Source organism: Heteronotia binoei, chromosome 7 (genome assembly GCF_032191835.1).
Source record: "Heteronotia binoei isolate CCM8104 ecotype False Entrance Well chromosome 7, APGP_CSIRO_Hbin_v1, whole genome shotgun sequence".
Lineage (NCBI taxonomy): Eukaryota > Metazoa > Chordata > Lepidosauria > Squamata > Gekkonidae > Heteronotia > Heteronotia binoei.
The window spans coordinates 109,111,144-109,130,732 of record NC_083229.1 but is presented as its reverse complement, the minus strand read 5'-3'; the positions used below and the strand labels follow the sequence as shown (position 1 = coordinate 109,130,732).

Below are 19,589 nucleotides of genomic sequence, written 5' to 3'. Positions count from 1 at the left end.
AGGAGGACCTAAAGAACCTCTTGTTGAGGGTGAAAGAGGAGAGCACAAAAGTAGGCTTGAAACGCAACGTCAAAAAAACTAAGATCATGGCATCCAGCCCCATCACACCTTGGCAAATAGAAGGGGAAGATATGGAAGTAGTGACAGACTTCTTATTTCTGGGGTCCAAGATCACTGCAGATGTTGACTGTAGCAATGAAATTAAAAGATGTTTGCTCCTTGGGAGGACAGCTATGGCAAACCTGGGCAGTATAATAAAAAGCAGAGACATCACCCTGACCACAAAAGTCCATTTAGTCAAAGTGATTGCATTCCCAGTAGTAATGTATGGCTGTGAGAGCTGGACCATAAGGAAGGCTGAACGCAGAAGAATAGATGCTTTTGAGCTGTGGTGCTGGAGAAGAATCTTGAGAGACCCTTGGACTGCAAGAAGATCCAATCAGTCAGTCTTAAGGGAAATCAACCCAGATTGTTCCCTGGAAAGTCAGATGCTGAAGCTGAAGCTCAGATACTTTGACCACCAAATGAGAAGGGAGCACTCACTGGAGAAGATCCTGATGCTGGTCAAAAAGATTTATAACATAAAATATCAAAATGTTGATGATGCATAGTTTAGAGACAATAATATGTGACAATTTATGTATTTTAAGAAAGTATTGCAGATGTCGACTTATATTCTTTGAAAGTATTTCTTATGCAGAATAAGATTAATATGTACTCCTAACCCCTATCCTTTCTTATTCCCTATCCCTAATTCCTTGAAATCAATAAAAGTTTTTAAAATCTGAGAAGATAAAGGAGATTGTAAACCGCTCTGAGTCTCTGATTCAGAGCGAAGGGCGGGGTATAACTCTACAATTCTTCTTCTTCTTCTTCCTCTCATTCCCAGAGCAGTTTTACATTTTGTAAACAGTTTCCTTTTAAACAACAACTCATGGACAAATAAATAGATTGATGCACAAAAAAAACAGAAGAGGAAGACCCTGATGCTGGGGAAGACAGAAGGCAAAAGAAGAAGGGGATGGCAAAAGATGAGATGACTGGACAGTGTTACTGATGTAACAAACACGAATTTGAGCAGGCTTCAGAGGATGATGGAAGACAGGAGGGCCTGGCGTGACTTTGTCCATGGGGTCGCAAAGAGTTGGACTCGACTGTGCGACTGAACAACAACAACTACAAAATTGGAGGAGAGTTTTACAGACACTGTGGACTGCAAAAAAGACAGGTTCCATATCAAATCAAGCCTGAATTCTCCCTTGAAGCTAAAAAGACTAAACTGAGACTGTCATATTTTGTTCACATCATGAGAAGACAAGACTCTCTAGAAAAGGCAATAATGCCAGGAAAAGCTGAAGGCAGCAGGAAGAGAGGAAGACCCAACATGAGATGGATTGACACCATAAAAGAAGCCACTGCCCTCAGCTTGCAGCACCTGAGCAAGGCTGTTAATGAGAGGCAGGGCTTTTTTTTGAAGCAGGAACTCATTTGTGTATTAGGCCACACACTCCTGATGTAACCCATCCTCCAAGAGCTTACAGGGCTCTTAGTACAGGGCCTACTGTAAGCTCCAGGATGATAGGCTACATCAGGGGTGTGTGGCCTAATATGCAAAGGAGTTCCTGCTACAAAAAAAAAAGCCCTGATGAGAGGATTTTTGGAAGTCATTAATTTATATGGTCGCTGTAACTCAGAAGGAGACTGATGGCACCCAACACACTATTGTAAGAAAATACTCATAATATACAAATTGTTAGAAGATATCTTCATCAGTGGTCAACTGTGTACAAACACTTTTTAAAAAAGCTTCAGCTGATTCCTATGTCAAATATATATATATATATATATATATATATATAAAACATATGAAATGTTGCACACAATTTGTTTTTCCTGGAAAGTCACAGCAGACTTAGGGCGAGCCCATGGGTTTTTCAAGGCAAGATATGTTCAGAAGCAGTTTACGGTTGCCTGCCTCAGTGTAGCAACCTTAGGTACACTTCTAAATAGAAATTGTCCGTATCTTGTTCGACTGTGCCCCAGGGGCGTTTTTTAAAATTCCCCTCACCCCGGTTTTGTTAAAGGAGTGAACGCATGCTGAGTTTGAAATGTTTCTGAGGTAAGCAGCTGAAAAAGGGAAAGGTCCCATATAAATTTTACAACAATTCTTCAGTTTATACACACAACTAGAAATTGTGCCAGAAAAGCAGGAGATTGCAGAGCCCGTACTTCTGTTTTTATGGAAAGAGCCATCATGGTCAGCTTCTCTTTCCGTTTACTCATCAGTAAAGCCGTGGGCTGCAAGACCTATATAGTAAAACAAGCAAGTATTCCAACAAAATGCATTCCCTTGAATGAAAAGCCATATATGATCCACGCAAAGTATTTTATTCAACTAACCACCAACCCTTTTACAGTAGTAAGCACACAAATATATCTTTTATTTTTAGATTTCTGACACCAAATGTTTATTTGCTGTGACATTCAGGGCTTTTTTTTTGTAGCAGGAACTCCTTTGCATATTAGGCCACACATCCCTGATGTAGCCAATCCTGCAAAAGCTTACAGGGGTCTTCATACAAGGCTTATTGTAAGCTCCAGGAGGATTGGCTACATCAGGGGTGTGTAGCCTAATATGCAAAGAAGTTCGTACTACAAAAAAAGCCCTGGCGACAGTTGTTTTCCACTTCGCTTTCCTGAGTACTAGTGAGCGCATGGTGATTGATGTGCAAAAATCTCATCAGTCATTGTGTCTGGTGAACTACTCAGGAACAAAACAAATGAGATGTTGGGAGATCCATGACTAAATCTTCTCAATATCATTAAAAAAATAACTTTCAGGTGTACATGACTCGAATTTGAATTGGGGCTGCAAAGGGAGTCTGATGAGACCAATTTTGCACTAGATCTTTAATCCTGGTTTACCTTTGTCCCCAAACTGACATTCTACACTAGAATCAGAGAATCAGAGAAACCAACTCTGTGACTCTATGATTCTATGATTTTAGTGTAGAATGTCAGTTTGGGGACAGGGATAAACCAGGGTTAAAGGTCTAGTGCGAAATTGGTCTGTACAGAGGTTCACAAACCTTTTTGAACCTGTGGGCGCTTTCAGATTTTGAAAGCAAGGTGTGTGGCCACAACCACAAAATGGTAGTAATCTTGACTGTGTATGTCATTACCAGGGCTTTTTTTTGTAGCAGGAACTCCTTTGCATATTAGGTCACACCCCTTCTATGTAGCCAATCCTCCAAGAGCTTACAGGGCTCTTCTTACAGGGCCTACTGTAAGCTTTTGGAGGATTGGCTACATCAGTGGGTGTGGCCTAATATGCAAAGAAGTTCTTGCTACAAAAAAAGACCTGGTCGTGACCCCCTGCAGTAGTGGCTACTGCTTCTGAATGGGCAGACACAAAGTTGATGCTTCCTAGACTCTTCTGAGGAAACTCTTTGCTCCAATGAGGTAAAGAAAAGCTCGGATTGATTCAGTGTTTGGGAAGGAAAAAGCAGGTGCCAGGAAACACAGCAAAGGTCCATATTGCTCACAAGTTCTAAGTCAGGAATCACTGGTTTAGTTATTCAGAACTGCATGGTTTTGCCAATGAAACCTCTCCCCCACAGTTCCTACACAGAAGGAAAAGGATGGAGCCTTCCAGTGCTTAACTGGAGTATTGGCAGGGCTGAAGAAGCAATGGAAGAAATAAGTCCCACTTTCCCTCTCAGTGAGGTCCTGATCTGACATTTTGTTTTTAGCAGGAGCTCCTTTGCATATTAAGGCACACACCCCTTATGTAGCCAATCCTCCAAGAGCAAGCTCTTGGAGGATTGGCTACATCAGGAGGTGTGACCTAATATGCAAAGGAGCTCCTGGAAGAATTCCATCCCTGGAGAAACAGGGATATCCAAGGTCTCAGTTTCATCTAATTGGACACTCAGGCTTATTCACAACATTCATGTGTAACATTGGGCTTTTCTGCATTATCATTTTCCTCCCCTCTGTGTCCCTACTGCTTGTTCTGTGTGTGTTTTGCTCCATCTAGTGATCAATTGGATATTACATCACTCTATGTCTGACGTAATAACCTGCAGAACAAAGTTTGAGTCCAGTGGCACCTTTAATATCAACAAGTTTTATTTCCGGTATGAGCTTTTGTGTGCAAGCATGCTTCATCGGTTTAAATCTGCGGGTTTGTATGCTGGATGTAAAGTGATGAAATAGCCAATCAACCACTAGAGGGAGCAAAACGTATGTGGAACAGAAAAAACCCCCTCAAGCAACAGGAACACACAAGCAAGGGAAATGAAAATGCAGAACAGTGTCCTGATAGGCAATAAGATATTGATATAGACTGAGGACAAGCACCAGTGTGGTTTTTTTGCATTTGATCATGGTTATTAACTAGATTCCCTGCTGGGCAGTTGTCAGGCCCAAGGGCTTGGCCTGAAGCTTCAGAGTTAAGCCTCTTAAAATGCATCTAAGGGAGGAGTTAAATCTAAATACAGAGAGCCCGAAGCAAGGGGAGATGAGCTATTTTCCTTGGGACCCTCCCCAGCCTTTCGTCTCACTGGGTGAGATCACACTAGAGATTTGGTGCAGCTGTATCCCAGCTCTGGAAAAGCCAGTTCTTTTTGATCCATGGCCCAGCATTCACATAGCCCCCACCCTGCTGCCAGGAGAGGCATGGGCTGCAAACATGCAAGAGAAGCATTCAGATTGCTCATGCACCTGCTGGGTGAGGGCAGGTGCAGCATATGCAATGCATGGCCATTCAGACTGCAGGGAAAAGCACCCTACATACGTTTTAGAGGTTTGCTATTGGGAGGTTCCCAGTGCCTCTTTAATCTGGTCCCAGCCCATCCACAGACAAGGTAGGTACAGGCAGAACTTCCCGGGGCAGATGTATGTGTGTGATTGCACACATTCAACCCGGAGGGGACGCATGGCTAGGTCAGGCTACATCTCTTGCGTGACTGTTCCCACTGTAAGCCTCCCTTTTCAAACATGCTCATCCAGTCCCAGTACCTTCCCCTCTCTTTTCATATTGCAGTGGTAGGAACAGACACAAGCACAGTATTTTGAAAATATGTGGGGAAGATGGCAATGATTCTTCAGTGTTAATGAGCAGTAGTTTTTTTTTTAAAAAAATCCCCAACTACCACCAAGCCCTGCTGTCCCGCTACCCTTGAGATTTTAGGCTACATGCTCTCAGAAATTGTAGTTCATGTCCAGCCTAAAACTAATACCCTCTGCACTCCACATAAAAATTGAAGGATTATTTGGGTTTAGCAGAGTGCTCAAGGCACACAACACAGCAGAGTCTGTATTGTTAATGTGTGCTGACATGAAAAACACAGCGAGTCTCTTTATCGTTGCAAAACTAATACGAGCCCTTCACTGTAAGGAACTCCATTTTAGACAGGATAGAATACAGACAGGATTCTAATTGGCTAAGACGGATAGAGACGCAGGAAGAACGTCCTGGCCTCATAGTGCCAAGATGGAGAAGCATGCAGAGTGTGGACAGAAGATGTCAAGACTGGAAGGAAGGAAGTTTCCCTAAGAGAAGCAATCTACACATCAAAGAGGTAGCATCAGAGCAGTAGAAAGAAAAGGATGATCAGTGTCCTGCCTGTCTCTCTCTCTGACTCTCTTATAATACCTCCTCTGAAGTCTGAGGCACAGAGTCCTTCACTTCCAACAAAAATGACCCATACCCAGAGCTGAAGAAGTGAGAGAAAGCTAGCCATGTGATAACCCTTCTAATGTAGATTGTATACTAGGATGAAAGACTAACTCCTTGGCAAACAGATCCACATGAAAGCATTTGTCAGGAATACTTGCTGTTCTGTTTTTGACAAATGGGCTGTTAATGATATCGTTCCACATGTCATCTTGACTTTTCTTTTTTAAGGGGGAACCGGGCTCCAGCTTCTCTTTATTAATTCCTAGCCTGAGCATTTGCTTTTGTGCATTCCAGAGGCGAGCAATTTGCTTCTCAGCATTTTTACAGGCCTACAGAGAAATAATCCCTGGCAGGGATGAAAGCAAATTCCAGCAGCAGCAAAGCAATAATCCAGACAGTCTTCATGTTTCCGTAGAGGTGGGATTTTAACAACGGCTGACTTGCAAATCCTTCCCAGCACCTTTCCTAAGAGGTTATAGAAAGTCTTGATGCTGCATTCCATTTCCCTTACTGTTGTTTAGTTTGTCGTATTCTTTCAGGAAAAGTGAGTGGCTCATATGCTAAACTGAAATTGTCATTTTAAAAAATGAAATGTGCTTGTAAGGACAAGGTTCAGCTGTTATTAGTGAGAGCTTGATTTGAGAACTGTTTCGTGCCTATATGAGAGCCAGTTTGGTGTAGTGGTTAAGTGTGTGGACTCATCTGGGAGAAACGGGTTTGATTCCCCACTCCTCCACTTGCAGCAGCTGGAATGGCCTTGGGTCAGCCATAGCTTGTGTAGGAGTTGTCCTTGAAAGAGCAGCTGCTGTAAGGTATTGGATTTATATCCCGCCCTCCACTCCGAAGAGTCTCAGAGTGGCTCACAATCTCCTTTACCTTCATCCCCCACAACAGACACCCTGTGAGGTGGGTGGGGCTGAGAGGGCTCTCCCAGCAGCTGCCCTTTCAAGGACAACCTCTGCCAGAGCTATGGCTGACCCAAGGCCATTCCAGCAGTTGCAAGTGGAGGAGCGGGGAATCAAACCCGGTTCTCCCAGATAAGAGTCCGCACACTTAACCACTACACCAGACTGGCTCTGTAAGAGCTCTCTCAGCCCCACCTATCTCACAGGGTGTCTGTTGTGGGATGTGGGGAGGAGGTAAAGGAGATTGTGACTGCTCTGAGATTCAGTGTATAGGGCAGGATATAAATCAAATATCTTCCAATATCTATACATGTCTGATTATAGTTGCCAGGCCTGGCTTGGCAATCACCAGGAAACTGGGTGGTGGGAACATAAGAGGGGTGGCTGCCATTGTGACATCATTTCCAAGTAAAACCAGAAGTAGTATCACACCTCTCTAGGTATTGGCTTGAAACTCTATGGCAAAACCATAGAGGCTTTGGTGATTTCTAGAGAGGACCAATGCCACTTCCAGAGAAAACCCAGATGTGATCCTCTCCAGGAATTGCCAACTCAGTGATTCAACCAATCACTAGAGAAGCATGGCATCATGCTATTGGCTGAAAGATTTTTATTTTATATTTTTCCAGCTACCACTCAGAGTGGCAGTGGAAAATGCCAGGTGAAGGTGGGGGATCCCCTTCCCCTACTAGGAGACTGACAATCCTATCTCTGATGTGACTTCTAGATCCTATCTAGACTGCGACTTCTAGATAGGTTCAATTTTCACTGTGTGCCAGAGCTATGTGGCACCATATCTGGCCTGGTGTGCATCTGGTAGTCTGGACTCACCTTTATGGGAACTTTTTAGTCTGCACAAGGAGTCTGTCATAAACAAGGCATGTCTCGCTGAGGATCTATTAAAAAGCCCTTGGAAATGGGAGGTGGGTGATTTTGGGGGAATCCAGGGCTTTTCCTTTCTTTTTTGGGGGTAGAAACTCATTTGCATATTAGGCCACGCCCCCTGGTGCCAAGCCAGCCAAACTGCGTTCCTGTGTGCTCCTGCTCAAAAAAAGCCCCGGGGGGATCCCTTCAAAGAAGCAACTACCCACAGCCCTCTAGCTTAGTTACCAAGCCGCAAAGGGTTGCCAGCTCTGGGATGGGAAATTTCTGGAGATTTGATGGCAGAATCTAAGGAGGACAGGGTTTGCGGAGAGAAGGAACCTCAGCAAGGTATGATGCCATAGAGACCACAAAGCAGCCATTTTCTCAAGGGGAACTGCCGTCTGGAGATCAGTTGTAATTCTGGGAAATCTCCTGCTCCAACCTGGGGATTCCAAATCAAAAATACACTGCTTTCAGGCACAACAACACAACAATAAGAGTAATTTAGTGATAGCCAGTCATACACAACAAAACACTAATTCCAAATATACATTCCCAATATATGGATACACTGGGCTTTTCTTTGTACAGAACTCCAGCAGAAACCCATTTGCATATTAGGCCACATCCCTGACTCCAAGCCAGCGGGAACTGCATTCCTGTGCGTTCCTGTTAAAAAAAAAATAAATAAAAGCCCTGTGGTTACACAAATTCCAGAAATGAATTCCAAATATATTGACACATATATGGACAATGGTGGGTTGATCCAAAGTGCACCATTTCAGATCTTTATCAGGTCCAAGATGAAGGGATAAATATAAAATCTGGGTATCACTTTGAAATGGGACCTTTAACCTGGACTCCAGAGAGCTTACAATCTTAATAATGGTTATCACTTTTGGAGGCTCCAAAGAATTTGCAATCTTATAACAAGAACTTGTGTTTGTGTGGGAATTACCACAGACATTCACACGTAGCCAAAGCCTACACTAATTACACAGGGAAAGATTCTCCTCTTTGTCCATATACATGTCAATGTATTTGGAATTCATTTCTGGAATTTGTGTATCCATATGTTGGGAATGTACCGTATTTTTCGCTCCATAAGACGCACCTGAGCATAAGACGCACCTAGTTTTTAGAGCCGTTTGTGTGAATTTAGAGGCATTTGTGTGAATTTTTTGCAGTATTCGCTCCTTAAGACGCACACACTTTTCCCTCCACTTTTTTGGGGGGGGAAAGTGAGTCTTATGGTGCAAAAAATACTGTATATTTGGAATTAGTGTTTTATTGTGTATGACTGGCTATCACTAAATTACTCTTATTGTTGTTGTGTTGTGCTTGAAAGTAGTGTCTTTTTGATTTGGATTCTCCACGCTGCAGTCCATTGTTTTGAATACCCACCTGGCGATTGGCAACCCTAATTGCTGGGTGCCATCTTGAGTCCAAGGTGATGAAGAAGGCTAGAAATGTTTTTAAATAAGTAAAACAACTGGGGAGCCCCGAGAATACCAGAAAGAGCCAGCACCATCAGATGTAGAGGGGACTGCAGCCATGCACAGGTTTTAGGACCCAGGGATATGATCCAAACTGGGTCCCTGTTTACAGGACAAAACTCGCATTGCGCGTTTGGCTCATGGCAACTGTAAGGAATTTGTAATGTGTGAATCTAATTATTTTTCCCATAGACCATATAGTGGCGATTATGCAGTCTGATAATGACCAAGTTTTCAATCACAACCCTGGAGTTCTGGATGCTAGGAAAGAGCAGCTCAGAGACCAGTGACTTGGTATTCTGTGGTCCAGTACTGACAGTGCTGGATTAAGAAGAAGATATTGGAATTTATATCCCACCCTTCACTCAATCTCAGAGTGGCTCACAATCTCCTTTATCTCCCTCCCCGACAACAGACACCCTGTGAGGTGGGTGGGGCTGAGAGGACTCTCACTGGTGCTGCCCTTTCAAGAATAATCTCTGCCAGAGCTATGGCTGACCCAAGGCCATTCCAGCAGCTGAAAGTGAAGGAGTGGGGAATCAAACCTGGTTCTCCAGGATAAGAGTCCGCACACTTAACCACTACACCAAACTGGCTCTCCTGTGGAGAGCCCCTAGGCAGATTAAATCCTGTGGAGGCCCCTAGGCAGTCGAAATCTTGGAGGCCCCCTCGCAAATTATCACAGAGTCTGAGCACCCACCACACTGCAGCCTGCAGGCACCTTCTCAAAAGCCCCTTTGACAAAGCTGCGAGGGAGAGGCAGAAAGAGGCAAACCTGGCGACGATGCCAGCGCCAGTTGCACCAGGCGAGTTGGACAATGAGTAGTTCAGTTGCTGACTGCACGTGCAGGCTGGGAGGGCTGCAAGAAGGGGGGAAACTGGGGGAGGAAGCTGGCCTGGGGCCCATAAAGGAATGGGGGCCCATAGGCCCGTGCCTACTTGGCCTAATTGTTAATCCGGCTCTGTGTACTGACACTGGAATCTGTTCCAGAAATAAGTCTTGCTTGCGTGCAAATATCTGCGGCGGTATCCCCACATCTGTGGATCCTGCACAATATAATAGTCCTGTATAACAGTTATTCACAGCTGTGTTTTCAGAACTGCAGACAAGCCAACCCAGTTGTGAGCCATTGTCACGCTGCAGCGTGCATGCAGCCCATGCTACAGACAATTGCTGCGTTACGTATGGAAGGCGCAGGCTTCCCAGAACTGGCACTCTCACAGCTTCCATAATTCACCCATACGCAATAACATAATGTTGCTATTGTACACAAAAGTGCTCCGTATGCTGCAGGAGGCTGAAATAACAGTTGCTCGGGGGACCATAACTCTGAGTTTCCTGATTCCAAGGCGGCTTTTTTCATTTTATTTTCCAGCAGCACGTCGCTTTGTGTGCTATTTCTGTCAGGAGGCATTGCAACACTTCCCACTGGCTGCGGCACACATGCTGCAGAATTTGTTCTACTAGATCAGCTGCAGAGCGCTTCGGCACGATCGGCTTCCTTTGGGGAGGAAGGAAAAACACAGTTCAGAAGCGATGCAAACATCTATAGTATATACTCTGATGAAGACATTCTGGAGCTTTTTGCATGTACCAGCTCCATCGCCGCAAACAGTGAGATGTCATAGCACATCCATTGTTACTACCCGCCTGGTAATTATCAGATCACATCATTACCAGTGCATGGTTTGGGGGAGAATAATATATGCCAGGTGCGGCCAAACTTGTTTAATGTAAGAGCCATAAGACATGAACATCAGATGTTAGAGAGCCTCAAGGAAGGAAGGAAGGCAGGCAAATAGATGGGGGAGAACAAGGTGGAAAGAAAGCAACTTTAAATGCATTATCCAAGCTGCCAGCTGGCTTGGCTTGGAGAAAGTGATTGAAGGAGACAAATGGGGTGGTGGGACCTTTGAGACCCATACAATGTATGCAAAAGCCACAGCTATATATGACTCCGAGCCACAGCTTGGCCACCCCCGATATATGCGTTAGTTCACAGAGGACAAACTTCTCGCAGCTGCCAGGAGTTCTTTCATTCAGACATGCAATGGCAGTTTGGTTTATTTATTTATTTATTTTATTCGATTTTTAGCCCGCCCTTCCCGTAGAACAGGCTCAGGGCGGGTTACATCATAAAAAACAGTCAACAGTAAAAACAGTAAAAGACCAGTTTAAAATCTAAAAGTAGACAGACTAAGATGGCAGATTCTGCCTCACAGATGTGACCTATTGTCCATATCTTGTAGCGCTGGGATGGTATGAGGGGGGGAGGTCGATAACAAGTGACGCCCACTGCCTCAGCTGAAAGGTTCTTGGAACCCCAGGCGCACAGGGACCCGTTTGGACCATGACTGCAGTATGGGGTGGGGAGCGGGCTTCCCCTGGGCAATTTTCCTGATCTGAAGTGGCCCCAAGGAGTTGTTTTTGACCATTTAGGGGGAACTTGCATGTACCCATCAGCCCATGGGACAAATAGTGGCTACTTCAGGCTGGAAAAATTGTGCATGGGGGGGTAGTTTAAAACCTCCTCTGTCCACCCAGCCTGCTCTCAATCTAAGTCAGCCCCTTGTGCCTCTGACCATTGAGCTCCATGCATGTCATTCACAGACCACGGCTGCAGATCAGCCACACAGGGGACAGAGAACTTCATAATGAAGGGGATGGCAGTTGCCCAGCTGAGATCCCTCCTCAAGCCTCACCTTCCCCAGCCTCCACCCCCAACATCCTCAGGCTCCACCCTCAACATCCTCAGGTTCCTCCCCTCAACATCCTCAGGCTCCACCCCTCAACATACTGCTAGTGTGGAAGAAGGCAGCAGCATGCCAGCCTGGTGTGTGCCATACATTGACCCCAGCATGGGGTCACACTTTGGTGTAGTGGTTAAGTGTGAAGACTCTCATCCGGGAGAACCAGGTTTGATTCCCCACTCCTCCACTTGCAGCCGCTGGAATGACCTTGGGTCAGCTGTAGCTCTCGCAGAGCTGTCCTTGAAAGGGCAGCTTTTGGGAGAATTCTCTCAGCCCCCCACTTCACAGGGTGACTGTTGTGGGGGGAGAAGATAAAGGAGATTGTATGCCGCTCTGAGACTATGATTCAGAGAGAAGGGCAGCGTATAAATCATTGGTGGTATTCTTTTTCTTCTTAATTAGAATAATAAGAACTGTAAAGAAAGAAATCACTTCGTCTCCACTGTGGGGGTGTATGTGAGACAGGGAGGAAAAAGCAAATATGTGAGTCACTTTAACATCACGCATCTTCAAAATCGGCTCACAGCAGTTCTCCGAGAGCCAGTTTGGTGTGAGAGCCAGTTTGGCATAGTGGTTAAGTGCGCGGACTCTTATCTGGGGGAACTGGGTTTGATTCGCCACTCCTCCACTTGCAGCTGCTGGAATGGCCTTGGGTCAGCCAGAGCTCTCGCAGAGGTTGTCCTTGAAAGGGCAGCTGCTGTAAAAGCTCTCTCAGCCCCACCTACCTCACAGGGTGTCAGTTGTGGTGGGGAAGGTAGAGGAGATTGTGACCGCTCTGAGATCCTGAGATTCAGAGTATAGGGTGGGATATAAATCCAATACCACCACCACCACCACCACCACCACCTCCTCCTCCTCCTCCTCCTTCTTCTTTTCCTTTTTCTTCTTTTTCTTTTTCTTTTTCTTCTTCGTCTTCTTCCTGTTTGATCGCTGGCACTCCAGTATTTCTATAGGTTGGGCAGTGTTTTTTGCAAAAAAGGGGGGCAGAAAGGTCGCCCTCCTTGGTTCTGATGCATGAATCAGTTCTGTTGTGACACATGATGCGGTGGCTCCTTACCATAACCAGGCAACGTTCCATCTTGATCCTGGTTAAAGCTGCCCCCAAAGCAGACTAGCACTGCTCTTCAGCCCACAGGGCAGATGCGGGGCAGGAGGTGCCAGCTTGGTACTGTGAGCAGATTCGGTTGGCCAAGCAGTGGAGGAGGGTGATGTGGAGCCATCACAAATTAAGCCTTTGCCCTTTTGCAAGAAACACTTGGGTTTGGCACCTGTGAGGCTTGTGACTGGCATGAGAACAAATTGGCAGCTGAAGAACAAATGAAACATTGTGGGTTGGATCCGGTTGTAATGTTCTGCCAGTGGGAGGAGGGCTGTTTTCACCAATTCCTCCCTCCCACTACAGACCAGAGTTCCCTCTAAGCTGAGTCGGTGTGCGACAGCTCATAGTTTTTTGGCCTCTGGCTCACACATTTTTGTCTGAGCTCAGGAAGGAAGCCCCCCCTGAGCAAACTAACGTATGCAGTTGCTCACAACTCGAATGCCAGTAGCTCACCAAGTAGAATTTTTGCTCACAAAACTCCACAGCTTAAAGGGAGCATTGCTGCAGACCCCTAATTGTGGTCTTCTTGAGGGTCACAGGAGCAAGTGTGGGTGGGGAGGGAGGGGTGTTAATAGACCGAAGCCAGAGGGGGAAGGCAGGAAAATTTCATTCTGCTGACTGATCGTTTGCGCCTTGGATCAGAGAAAATTGCCACTGGATCCAACCCAATATACACATGTGCACATAACAGCCCACTCTTTTTTAAAAAATCAGTTTTGAAAAGGGATACTTAAGATGGCTTAATTCTCTTTCTGCTTATCCAATGAAGAGGATGGAAGCTGCCTGGGTGGGTGGGGGAAGAGTGTGATTTGGAGCAAAGAAACAGCAGAAACTTAAAGGGATTAAGTGCCCACCCCCCTCCTCAGTTTCTCCAGTCCCAATTATCCTTTCCTGAAGGGAAGGCATTGGTGGTGGGGGGGGGGAGGTCTATTGTATGCATTTGTTCCTAAAGTCAAGCTGCTGATAGGGTGAGCTTGTTAAATCCAGGCAAAAGGTCTTTGCAATATTGCCCAAGACTTTTGCAAGCTAATTGTTTTCAAATGGATCTGAACAGAGGGCAAAAGCGCTTGTATCAGTCTGGCAAATTTGCAAAGAAGTCCCTGACATCGTGTCCAGCAGCTTCAGCCACAGGAAACGGCTCCTTCTTTTCAAGGCGTTTTGCCCAGGAGAACTTCCAGGGCAATCTTGGCCCTTGGTTCTTATTTATTATTTATTTATTTACTTTAAATTTCTATCCCGCCCTCTCCGCAAGCAGACTCAGGACGGCTTCTTGAAGACTAGAATATTCACATTTTTCTTTTGCTATGATTTTATCAACTGGCTTCATACATTTCTACATACATTGCAAGGAATAAAAAAGGAAAACCCTAGGCTTGACAGCCTCTGGGTGGGACCCGGATATCTCCCGCTTTTTACAACTGATCTGGAGAAAATGACCACTTTTACAACTGATCACCTGGAAAAAATGGCCACTATGGCATTATAGCATGCTGAGGTCCAGGCCTATAGCCACAGGGGGGGAGTCCGGTCTCCCCACCAGAACCCCCCTTTTGACCTGTATGGCTCCTCCTGGCAGCCCCGCTCTCCCTGCCGCACCAAGTGGGAAAAACTGCTCTCCCTGCTGCCCTATCCACCGCCACTGCTCTTGCGGGCCCAATCTCCCTGCCACTCTGGTGGCCCCGCCCCCCTCCATGGTGCCTCTCTCCCTCCCACCCACCCGGTAAAGTGCCGGCTCCTGGGGCTCTTTCAAGGCCCCCCTGCCAATCAGCTGATTGGAGGAAAAAGTCATGCTGAGGCCAGCATTCCTATGCCAGCCTTTGGACACTCTCTGGACCAACAAGCCACTGAAAAAATACCCACTGCCTCCACTGCTTCCTCCCCACTTCCCTCCCCGAGAGGGAGCAGAGGCAGCGGGCACTTTTTCAGGGCTTGCTGGTCTGGAGAGTGCCCGAAGGCCCGCATAGGAGCGCTGGCCTTGGTGTGGCTTTTCCCACCACTCAACTTTTCCAGCAGCAGCGGAGAGAGCGGGGGCCGCCAGAGTGGGAGGGTGCGCTATCGGAAATTGTATTCTGCAGGCCCCCCCCCCCCCACCTAAAATTTTCTGGCTATGGGCATGCTGAGACCCTTCCCCTCCCCAAACCCCACCCTCTCCCAGATCCACCCCCAAAGTCTCCAGGTATTTTCCAGCCATAGAAAACCCATAGCCAGGGTATATTAACACTGGAAAGTAATGATCAGCTGCCCTCACCGTATGGTACAGAGAACTGCCGTGAGCCGATTTTGAAGATGCGTGATGTTGAAGTGACTCACATCTTTGCCTTTTCCTCCTTGTCTCACATGCACACCCACAGTGAGACAAAGTGATTTCTTTCTTTATGGTTCTTATTATCTTAATTAAAAATCACAGAGAGCAACAGTACACATTTTTAAATTTTATTTGCTCAGAAAACAGATGTACTAGCTCCTCAAGAAAGAAAGAAAGAAAGAAATTGAAATTGCATAGGAATTGCACGAAGCCTGCTAAATATAGTATCATTCTGACAGAGTCCTTCCCACCCTTCCTTGGAATGTGGTCTTGCATATAGCCGTTGTTTGTTTATGTCCATTTTGCAGGTATAACATTACTGTATGATATTATTTGCATGCTAATTCCAGCAGGGAAGCTATGTTAGTCTTCTACAGCAAAATGAAACAGAAGCCTAATGATACCTTAAAGAGTAACCAAATTTATTCCAGCATGAATAAATAAGCATTGGATGAGCATATGGAGCAGAGGTCCATTGGTGGCTATTAGCCACAGTGTATTGTTGGAGCTCTCTGTCTGGGGAAGTGATACTCTATGTTCTTGGTGCTTGTGGGGCACAGTGGGAGGGCTTCTAGCCCCACAGATGGACCTCCTGATGGCACTTGGGTTTTTTGGCCACTGTGTGACACAGAGTGTTGGTCTGGATGGACCATTGGCCTGATCTAACATGGCTTCTCATGTTCTTATGAAGTTTTCATGAGTCAGGACTCCCTTTATTAGAAGAAGGTAGGGTTGCCAGGTTGGGACACTCCTGGAGATTTTGGGGTTGGAGCCTGAAGAGGGTGGGGGGAGGGACTTCAATGGGGTATAATGCCATAGAGCCCGCCTTCCAAAGCAGCCATTTTTCTCTAAGGGAACTGATCTCTGTTTCCTGGAGACCTGTTGCAATATTGGAAATCTCCAGCTACCACCTGTAGGTCTGGCAAAACAAAGAAACAGTGCGTTACAATAAGTGATTATTATAATAAATTTAACTTTCCGGAAATGATTACAGTTTCTCTTTGTTGCAAATTCATATATTCCTAATGTCACAGTCCATGTATTCTTTATACAATGTATGTTACACTAGTCACCAGCCTGCTCAGAATTCCATGTGGATTGCAGCAACTGCTGTCAATTTCAATTGATGCAGGTGATGAAAACAATAGTTGTCAATTTCATCCATTCACTTGAGGTATGCGGCAACGTGTGCCCCAGGTTCTAAAGCATGTTTCTATTAGGAAATCTTCTGGCCACAATCATCAATAGAACCAGTACTCCAGGCTATAGCTCTCATACAGCAATCTATTACATTTCAGTGGCACCCGTGGTTCTCATGGAGGTTGGCAACACTAGAAGAAGGATGTGTTCTTAGAAGATTTAACTCAGGAGCAACAGACTGGTGGCTGTGGAGAGATTCTGATGCAAATATACACGGAATCAGATACCAGGTACAATCCAGTGAGAGCTGAGCTACTTGTTACATCCGCTATGGGGATCCACACCATTTGAATAAGAGGGAATAATTTTGAACTTTGTCCCATTAATAATCAAAACACAAATCAGGTAAAATAAAAAAGGCAAAGGTAGTCCCCTGTGCAGGCACCAGTCGTTTCCGACTCTGGGGTGACGTCGTATCACGATGTTTTCACAGCAGACTTTTTACGGGGTGGTTTGCCATTGCCTTCCCCAGTCATCTACATTTCCCCCCCAGCAAGCTGGGCACTCATTTTACTGACCTCGGAAGGATGGAAGGCTGAGTCAACCTGGAGCTGGCTACCTGAACCCAGCTTCCGTCAGGATCAAACTCAGGTCATGAGCAGAGAGTTTGACTGCAGTACTGCAGCTTTTACTACTCTGCGCCATGGAGCTATTAGGTAAAATAAAGCCACCTCTAAATCTTAGAACTTCTTACATCTTCTCAGGCCTTTTGCATCTGAGTTCCTTTTCTTTCCTCCAATAAAACCTCTATGATACGTGGATCCTGAGCAGTGAATAGCTGTTGTCAATCATGTATCATTCAAGAGACAATCTAAGCTCTTTGAACAATCTGCCTGCATTCCTGCCATGAGGCTGAAATTGGTTCCCAGTTCCCAGTTCCTTATTCACATTTCCTAGTTCCTTCTTGATGAATCCAATCAAAAAAACCTGAAGATGATTTAAAAACTCTGAACCCCCATATAAGGTTTGGGCCACCATATATCATACATTTCCATACTCAGGGACTCTGCCCTCCAAGGGGACATATGCTGTTTCCTGGTCCAAAGTCCAGTTCTTGTGCCAGCTGCTCCAAAGTGGAATGCCCTCAAGGCAAATGCACATGCAGATGCTGGAGTCAAGCCGCTCCCTGAAATAATCTTTGGACCACCCTGAATAACACATCCCCACACTCTGGAGGTTGTCATCTGCAAGAAGACCTCTAGTGGTAGTTCTGGAACCTCAAGCTTCTATTTAAGTTGCCTCCAAGAAGCCTGTATTGTGAAGAAAAAATGAATAAGGAACTGGAATGGTCGCATGTCCCCAAAATAATGTTTTGGCCACCACACATCGTACACTTTCACATTTGGAGAAGTCTGCCATCCAAGGAGACATCAGTTTTTTCCTGGTCCAAAGCCCAGTTCTTGTGCCTACTGCTTCAAACCGAGGTGCCCTGAGGACACATGAACATGCAGGCAGAGGGTGAAACTATCCCCCAAAATAACCTTTGAACTATCCAGATTCTGTTGTCCCCCATGTAAACTTTGGACCGGTCCCTCCTTCTGCGTCATATTCCAATTTATCAGAAAATCCACAGCTGTCTTGAAAGTTACAATTCTAATATTGTGGGTTTTTTTAAAAAAAAAATAATCTAGCAATAGTTTTTGCCCTGATCTGAATAGTCCAGGCTAGCCTGATCTTGTCAGATTCCAAAAGCTAAGCAGTGTTATACTTACTTAGTATTTGGAGGAGAAACCACTAAGGAATACCAGGCTCGTGATGCAAGGGCAGACAATTGCAAACCACTCCTGTTAGTCTCTTGCCTTGAAAATTCCATGGGGTTGCGGTAGATCAACACTGACTGGAAGGCAAAAGTGTGTGTGTGTAATCTAGTAATACTTGGTTTTGTTTAATACCTAGAAAAGTGTCTAGAGATGTGTTTTTCAGTGTAATGCTAAGTGCCGCTTATCTGTAATAACAAAATTAGTGGCAGGGTATGAGCTTTCATGAGTCCCTGAAGAAGTGAGCATATCCTGACACAACTTTTGTTCGTCTTTAAGATGCTACTAGACTCTTGCTCTTTTCTACTGCTACAGACTAACATGGCTACCCATCTTGATCTATCTTATCTATACTAGTTTTGATCAATTTTGTGAGGGGATTGTTTACCTTTCACATATAAGTGGCAAAATAGTTCTTGGTCATTAATAATAGTAATGGTAACTATTACTACTGGTATTACCATACCATTTTAGGTTCATTCACTTGTTTATCTTGCAATGTTATGTATGCATCAAATGTCAGCAATGCCTTTCCAACATTCTAAACAGGTCAATCCCTATGCAAAAGAATGGATTAACACAGGGCTTTTTTTGTAGCAGGAACTCATTTGTGTGTTAGGCCATACACCCCTGATGTACCCAATCCTCCAAGAGTTTACAGGGATCATAGTACAGGACCTACTGTAAGCTCCAGGAGGATTGGCAACATCAGGGGTGTGTGCCCTAATATGCAAAGGAGTTCCTGCTACAAAAAAAGTCCTGGATGAACATAAATCTGACATTAAAACCCATAGCAGGAAACCAGCAGGAGAAAATTTTAATCTCCCAGGTCATTCTATTGCTGACCTAAGAATGGGAGTCCTCAAACAGAGAAGCTTCAAAGAGAGATTACAAAATGAGATTGCTGATTTTAACTTCATTCACAAGTTCAGGACAATGGACTCCCTCAGGGCTGAATAGAGACATACGATTCTTATCTCACTGCAGATACTAATTTTCTGCCCCTTCTGCTCCAATCTAGCTGGATTACAATGCACGTTGTGCCTACGCTACAGAAAAATGGCATTAGTGAGGCAACATAGAAAACAGCAAATAAGTTTCCATCTAGCAGAGGGCTTTGCATAGAAAAATAAATGACTTTAATATAATTATGATTAAGAGACTGGATCTAGTATACCCAGGGCAAGGGAAAGCAGGGATCATATGGAGCTTTTGGTGGCAGAAAGCCCTATTTGGCAGAGGCACCATTGCATGCAGGCGGGCACTGGGGGAGCAGCTGGCAAAGGAACTAAACTTTAGACCAGGAAACAACTCATGCCCTCTTTATTTTTATTTTGTAGATTTATAGTCCGCTCTTTCCCATAATGGGCTCAGGGCGGATTACAGCATAATAGAACAATTAGAAATCCAACAGTAAAACAGTTAAAAGCATTAAAACCAATAGATAAAAAAAGTGTGGATGGTGTAGGCACATTTTACAAATTAGGACCTAGATGTCATAAGCGTGCTAGATGTCAAAATTGTCAGCC

At 45.1% G+C, this 19,589-nt stretch overlaps 1 long non-coding RNA gene across 1 annotated transcript in view; it reads left to right on the top strand.

The window, feature by feature from the left end:
* Positions 1 to 19,589, top strand: part of LOC132575427 (uncharacterized) — a 57,474-nt gene that overhangs the window by 13,484 nt on the left and 24,401 nt on the right. The window contains exon 2 of the long non-coding RNA XR_009555677.1: positions 16,402 to 16,533. This is a non-coding gene — a long non-coding RNA (uncharacterized LOC132575427). The remainder of the gene's footprint in view (positions 1 to 16,401; positions 16,534 to 19,589) is intronic.